The following is a 7,712-nucleotide window of genomic DNA, read 5'->3' as shown; positions in this document are numbered from 1 at the left end:
GCTTCATCAGAAGTTACAGGTATTTCAGGTGGTTTAAGTGTTGTACCACTTCTTGTGGTAATGGCTTTAGCTGTTTCATTCCGGGGGTTAGCATTTGTATCACTAGGTAGACTTCCCGGTTTTCTTTCACCTATTAACCTTGCTAGGTTACTTACTTCTTGTTCCAGATTTTGAATAGAAGCTTGTTGATTTCTAAATGCTTGAGCATTTTGTTCATTAGTTTGTTTCTGAGATGTGAAAAACTGCGTTTGAGTTTCAACTAGCTTCGTCATCATATCTTCTAAATTCGGCTTTTTATCATCGGTTTGTTGTGGTGGTTTGTTTTGAAAATTAGGTCTTTGCTGGTTGTAATTATTATTGGATACTTGTTGATTGCTAGGACCTTGTTGGTTGTTGTATGGAATATTTCGGTTATAATTCTGGTTTTGATTGTAAATCGGTCTTGGCGGTTGATAATTATTCTGATAATTATTTACAGCCCTTTGGTTTATGTATGAAATATTCTCTCTTTGTTCCATTGTTAATTCAATACTGAGACAATCTTTTGTCAAATGTGGTCCTCCACACTGCTCACAACTAATTCGTATTGAGTGAATATCTTTAGTCATCTTTTCCATTCGTCTCTCCACAGCATCTATCTTTGCGGAAATGGAATCTAAGTCACGGCTTGAATCGGCTCTAGCTGCTTTAGATGATCTAACGATATCTTTTTATTGGTGCCACTCATGTGAGTGGGAAGCAGTGTTATCAATAATTTTGTAAGCATCAGTTTCGGTTTTCTTCATAATAGAACCACCAGCTGCTATATCTATGTGTTTCCTTGTAGTGATGTCGCATCCTTGGTAGAATATTTGTACTATTTGACAGGTGTCTAAACCATGTTGCGGACATCCTCTTAACAACTTTCCAAATCTAGTCCACGCCTCATATAGAGTTTCATTTGGCTTCTGTGTGAATGTAACAATTTCTCCTTGAAGTCTTACGGCTTTAGATGCAGGAAAGAATTGTTTAAGAAATTTTTCAACCAAAACATCCCATGTATCAATCGCCCCTTCAGGTAACGATTCCAACCAATCTTTGGCTTCTCCCTTTAAAGTCCAGGGAAATAACATGAGATAGATCTGTTCATCATCTACTTCTCGGATTTTAAATAGTGTGCAGATCCTATTAAAGGTACGTAAATGTTCATTTGGATCTTCCTTCGGCGCACCACTAAATTGGCATTGATTAGTCACCGTGTGTAGAATTTGTCCTTTGATTTCATAATCTGGCGCATTAATGTCTGGATGGGTAATTGCGTGACCTTGGCCAGTGCGTTTAGCTCTCATTCGGTCTTCCATACTTAAAGGTTCCAGATTCTCCATAATTGAATTTGTTGAATCGGAATCACTAGAGGATTCTGATTTAATGGTTCGTTCCTCAACAATCTCTGTTTGAATAATTGGTGATTCCGGAGGAAAGTTTAGTGGTTCAGGATCTATGAATCGTCCCTGAATATTCTCCGGATTCTCAATTGTGAGGTCGGGTTAAAAAAATGGATTATCGGAAATTTGAACTGGAGTACTTGGTCGACTGGATGACGATTCTAAAGAAAAATCAACGGCAGTAATATTTGCTAAATGTCTTGATCTAGTTACAGGTGGTGAACGTACAAAAGGTGGTGAACGTCTTGCTCGGTGCATTCACTGAATATCCTATTAGTTTTTTAAAAGGAAAGAAAAATTATATAAGTTATCCAATCAATAGACTTTTCTGATTTTGCCCACGTTTCGAATAGCCAAAAGATGCAGCAGAGGGGCAGGATTCGTTTGGTCTCAATATAATTGAGGACTGTTTGGCTCCAATAACCCGGTCCATGTACAAATCCAACTATTACTACGAACCAGAAAATTTTGATGTCTATCAATTTAACTACTTAAAATAAATTTTAGTAATTTTAAGAAATTTAGATAAGAAGTAGATTAAAAATCTATGTCCTAAAAACTAGAATGGCGAGAAATAAGAAAGAAAAAGAGCGTGTCAAAAAAGGTCGAAAAAGAAAAATAAGAAAGAAAAATAAAAGGTGACGGAAAAATAAAAGAAACTTATAAAACTTAAAAACACTTGACTAACCTAACCTTATTACTACAACTAACTTAAAATTATAATCGCAAATTGAAATTACTAATTGGAATGATAATTGATACATAGGTAAAAGGTGTCTAAAAATATTAAAGCTTACAAGAAAAACTATATCCCAAATGGCAATAACTTAAAAAGAAACTAAAACTTAAAAAGGCGTCGCAAAATTCTAAAGTACCTAAATCTTAGTCTAAAGAAAAAGCACTTAAGGGATTTTACGGCAAGGCCTAAAAATCTAGAAATAAAAATAACTATGGCAAAAACTATGAATTAAAAATAAATACGAACGAAAAATACAAAAATTACGCTAAAACTATTAAAAAGGGACAAAATATAAAAATATACAAAAAGTTGTAAAAAGTACAATTTTTATAAAAATATTATTTTTATATTATTTATTTAATAAAACTATTAATTTTAAACTTTAAATAACTAATTAAACATAAAAATACAAATTAAATATAAAAACTAAATTAAATTATAAAATATATAACCCTAATTAGGGTTTAAATAAATTAATAATAATAATTATCCGTAATTAATGCAGTACGATGTCAAACTGTGGCGTGTCAGCAGGGCTCATGAGATCGCATGAGTCCTAAGCTATCCTGCCTTGCGATCGCATGGGCTAGGGTTTCGGGCCACAGAGTGGGCTGCTACAGTACCGGACTGAGTTTTAATATATATTTTTTTTTCTGTTTTTGCTGTAAAATATATTTATAAAATATATTTATAAATTAAATAAAACTTATATTTTTACAAAATAAAGATAAAGAAACTTTTATATAACTTACAACCTCTTAAAAATATTTATATTTTTGTTTTTCTTTTAATATTTTTGAATATTTAAAACGTATTTTTACAAAAGCGTATTTTTTTATTAAAAGTAAACTTAAAAATAAAAATCTTTTTTTTTTTAATATAGCGTTGCGCTTCCGGCTTTTAAGCTAGATTTATCCCCAGAAGCGGCGCCAAAAATAACTTGATGTTATGCGAGGTGTATATAAAATAGCTTTATATTTTAGCAGAAAATACTATTAAATACGATACAATTTTACACAAGATATTTATTTATTTATTTAGAGAATGGATATACTTAAACCTTGCTACAACACTTATAGGCAGTGTACCTAATCGTACAGTAGTGTAGTTTTTAGTAAGTCCGGTTCGTTCCACAGGTAAAATCTTTAAACAAAGCTTAACGCTATATTAGTTTACTTTTATAAAAATACAAATATATATATAAGTAATATTATTATTATAAAGGGGGGTTTTTACCGTTTAATGACCGGTTTGTCGATTTTAAAACTTTAGTCGCAGTTAAAACCAAATGTAAAATAATAAATAAATACAAGACTTAATTTAAAGCGTAAAGTAAATAACGATAATGAAATTGCGAATAATAAAAGTGCGATAAAATAAACTTGCGATAATTAAAAAGTACGATAATTAAAAGTGCAATTAAATACAATAACAATAAAAATGCGATAATTAGAAGTGCAATTAAATATAAAATAAAGGAAATTAAATATGAAATAAAAGAATTATGCTTATTTAAACTTCCGTAACCATGATGTTTGACGTGTTGATTTTAGTTTTATGCCCATGGGTTAATTGTCCTTTGTCCTGAATTATTTAATATGTCCGTCTGGTTTTTGTCCATAACAGTCCATCAGTCATAAATATAAAGTGCGAGTATCATCGTCAAATTATCCTTATACCCGAAGTTAAATATTCCAACTAATTGGGGACTTAAACTGTAACAAGATTTTAATACTTTGTTTAATAATTACACCAGGATGTCGACTGAGTGTAACCCAAGGTTTTAATATTTTGTTATCAATTATACCAAGTGTCCTTGTACATAATTTCACCCCTGTTTTAATTATTCTAGTGGCTATTAATCCATTCCCGTGTTCGGTTAAATGAACGATTATTCGTACATATAAATACCCCGCCCATCGTATCCGATCGAGTGTATATGGTAATTTATAGGGACGTCCAATTGTAAATCTTTATATTAATATTAACAAACTATCATTTAGTTAAACAAATATAAAGCCCATTAATAGCCCATAGTCTAATTTCCACAAGTGTCGTTCTTTTGTCCAAACTCCAATTATGGTACAAAGCCCAATTACCCAATTTTAGTAATTAGCCCAACATCATGATTACTTCGGATTAAATAAGCATAATAATAACTTAGCTACGAGACATTAAATTAAAAAGGTTGAACATAACTTACAATGATTAAAATAGCGTAGCGTTACACGGACAGAATTTCGACTTACACCCTTACAACATTCGCTAACATACCCTTATTATTAGCATTAAAATTAAAATTAAAATTAAAATATAAATTATAAATATAAATATTACGTATATAGATAGAGAGATGGATATATATTCTTTTGCGTTCACCAAACTGCAAATTTATAGGAGATGTGGCCTGACTTTTCATGCCATGCGATCGCATGGACTTTCTTCTTCCTGGCCATGCGATCGCATGGCCAGCTGGGAGAGCTCACATGTTGCTTGTCTTCTTGTGCCGACGTTTTATAAATATAATATAATATATATATTAATTTTAAGAATTAATTATATATTATATTATATTCATATGCATAGTTGACTTGTAATTTTTAGTCCGTTGCGTCGAGCGTTGAGAGTTGACTCTGGTCCCGGTTCTGGATTTTCGAACGTCCTTGCGTACAATTTAATATCTTGTACTTTGCGTTTTGAATCTTGTACTCTTGTAATTTTGAGACGTTTCCTATCAATAATTGGAACCTCATTGATTGTATTTTGTACTTTTGAGCTTTTTGGTCGTTTGCGTCTTCAATTCGTCGAATCTGTCTTTTGTCTTCTCCTTTTATTATTTAAACGAATATCACTTGTAAATAGAACAGTTGCAACTAAAAGTTTGTCTTTCTTGAGGAATAATGCTATGAAATATATGTCCGTTTTTAGCATTATCAATTGTAAACCATTATGTAATGGTCGTGTGTAAACAGTATATTTTTGATTATCATTATTTGATAATCTACGCAATGTTTTTAAAACCTTTATTGATAAAATAAAGGTTATGGTTTTTTTAAAAATGAATGCAGTCTTTGAAAAACGTCTCATATAGAGGTCAAAACCTAACAACGAAATCAATTAATATGGAACGTTTATAATCAATATGAACGGGACATTTCAGTTGGTATCCGAGCGTTGGTCTTAGAGAACCAAAAAATTTGCATTAGTGTGTCTTATCGAGTTTGTTAGGATGCATTAGTGAGTCTGGACTTCGACCGTGTTTTCTTTAAAAATGATTGCTTAACATTTTTGTTGGAAACTATATATTATTAACATGTAAATATTATGTGATATATTAATCTCTTAACATGTTTGATATTGTGTGATAGATGTCTACCTCTAGCACAAATCCCATTGACTCACCTAATAATAACGAAGAGTCGAATATATATTGGCAAGATTCACAAGTTCCCGAAGAACCGAAAGAAGAGAAAACGGAACCGGAAGAAGAGGAACTAGAAGAAGAAGAAGAGGTTCCGGAGGGGGGAATAGTAGGAACCACAGAAAACCGGTCAAATAAAAGAAAATCCTCAACCAATGGACCAAAGTTAATAATGGTCAATGGTGTTTCCGCTAAGGAAGCAAAATATTGGGAAAATTACCAATTTTCCGATGAATCGGATCCTGATGAGGATTCCGATGATGTTATAGAAATTACCCCGACCCAATTTAATGAGGCAAAAGAAAATAATAAGGGAAAACGCATCAAATTAGAGAAATCTGATTCCGACCCCGATGAACTTTATATGTACCGTCAACAACCGTATTTTCAATATCGTGACAATAACCCGGGAACCTCTAAACCACCAGGTTTTTCTAAACCAATGTGGAAAATGATGACTCGTATTAGAGGAACATCATATATCCCTAGAAAAAATTAGAAAAAAGAACCAATTCTGAAGAAGAAGAAGAAATCAGTGATTCAGATTAGAGGGGTGTGAGCATGTTGTGTAATAAATGTATTGTAGTGTGCTTGTACTTTTATGTTCTATGTAAAAATTGCTTGTATTGTTTGTTTTTATGAATCTAATCCTTGTCTATTTTTGTGATGACCTGGGAATTTCCAACCAAATTTAAACTTTGATCTTTATATGATTCCGATACGATAAGCAAAAATCTGTAATGTTGAGTCTCGAAAGTTTTGAAAACTTTATTCATGTAATTAAGTATCCTTTGACTGTGCTCGACGATTCACGAACATTGATGTGTATATAAATATGGTATAATAAATGGTAAAATATTATATGTAATTACGAGTTAAAGTTATAATTGTTATATTAATATTATTATCATTAACTAATTATAATTGCTATAGTAATATTATTATCATTAACTTAATTAATATTACTATTAATATTAATATTTGTATCATTAATATTATTATATCAAGTATATATATATAAATTGATATATTATTATTAAAACTAGTATTATTACTATTAATAATATTATTGTATACATGTTATAGTAAATATCATCATTATCATTAGTAATGATATTTTCATTATTACTAATATATTTGTATTACTATTAGTTATAATATTAAGTGTATCATTATTATATCTATATTATTTAAATCAGATTAATTATAATCTAAAAATGAAAAACATATAAAAATAAGAGATATACAACTATGATATTTGATATATATAAATTATTATATTATTATTATTATTAATATTATTATTATCATTAATATTTATCATTATTATTATTAGGAATATTATTATTAATATACTTAATTATTTATCAAAATTATTTATATTATATGAATTATTATAAAAGAATCGGATGTAGAGGAGTGGAATCCGTTTCTTGTCACAATCACAAGGTACTAGTTTTTGTTTTCCTGTCTACAAAATCGTATAAGATCACCACAAACCAACAAATTCTTGTGAGCAATCCACTTCATCTGTTTATCTTTATTTTATTTTATTTTATTTTATGTACTCGTTGAATCTTCTTGTCGACATCAAACCTTAATTAATTGATAAATTTCAGTGTTACTCGATCCATACTACTTGCTACCATCCATTAAAATAGAGGCAATTCAGTTATTTGCTTTCACTGAGTTTAAAAAAAAAAGAAAGAAACACAGGTTATACCTCTGCTCGTGTAACTTTTTAGCTAAAACTCAAATTCAAACGATTTGTAAAATTCTATAAATGCTGTTGTGTTTAAAAGCTTCTATTCAAACTGTCTGTAACGTTTCAAATCCCAATTTTTCCTATCGAATTCTAATTGGGAGGTCAAAGTTTTAAAGTTTAAAAGTCAACTAATGTCATATGATCAAATTCGTGTTTTCTGTTGCGATTTCACTCAAATTGACGACTCCAATAGATTTTATGAGTAATATGAAACATACTTTGTGTTATAACATTTTTACAAAACGTTTTCAAAATGGAAATCATTTTTTTTTCTTCTCTACAAACCACGACACAGCAGCAACACTTGTATCCTATATATTTTTTTTTTCAATCCATTTAATCACTCATTAACTGTTTCTGAAT

This window comes from Rutidosis leptorrhynchoides, chromosome 9 (assembly GCF_046630445.1).
Source record: "Rutidosis leptorrhynchoides isolate AG116_Rl617_1_P2 chromosome 9, CSIRO_AGI_Rlap_v1, whole genome shotgun sequence".
Taxonomy (NCBI): Eukaryota; Viridiplantae; Streptophyta; class Magnoliopsida; order Asterales; family Asteraceae; genus Rutidosis; species Rutidosis leptorrhynchoides.
This window is presented reverse-complemented; position numbering follows the sequence as displayed.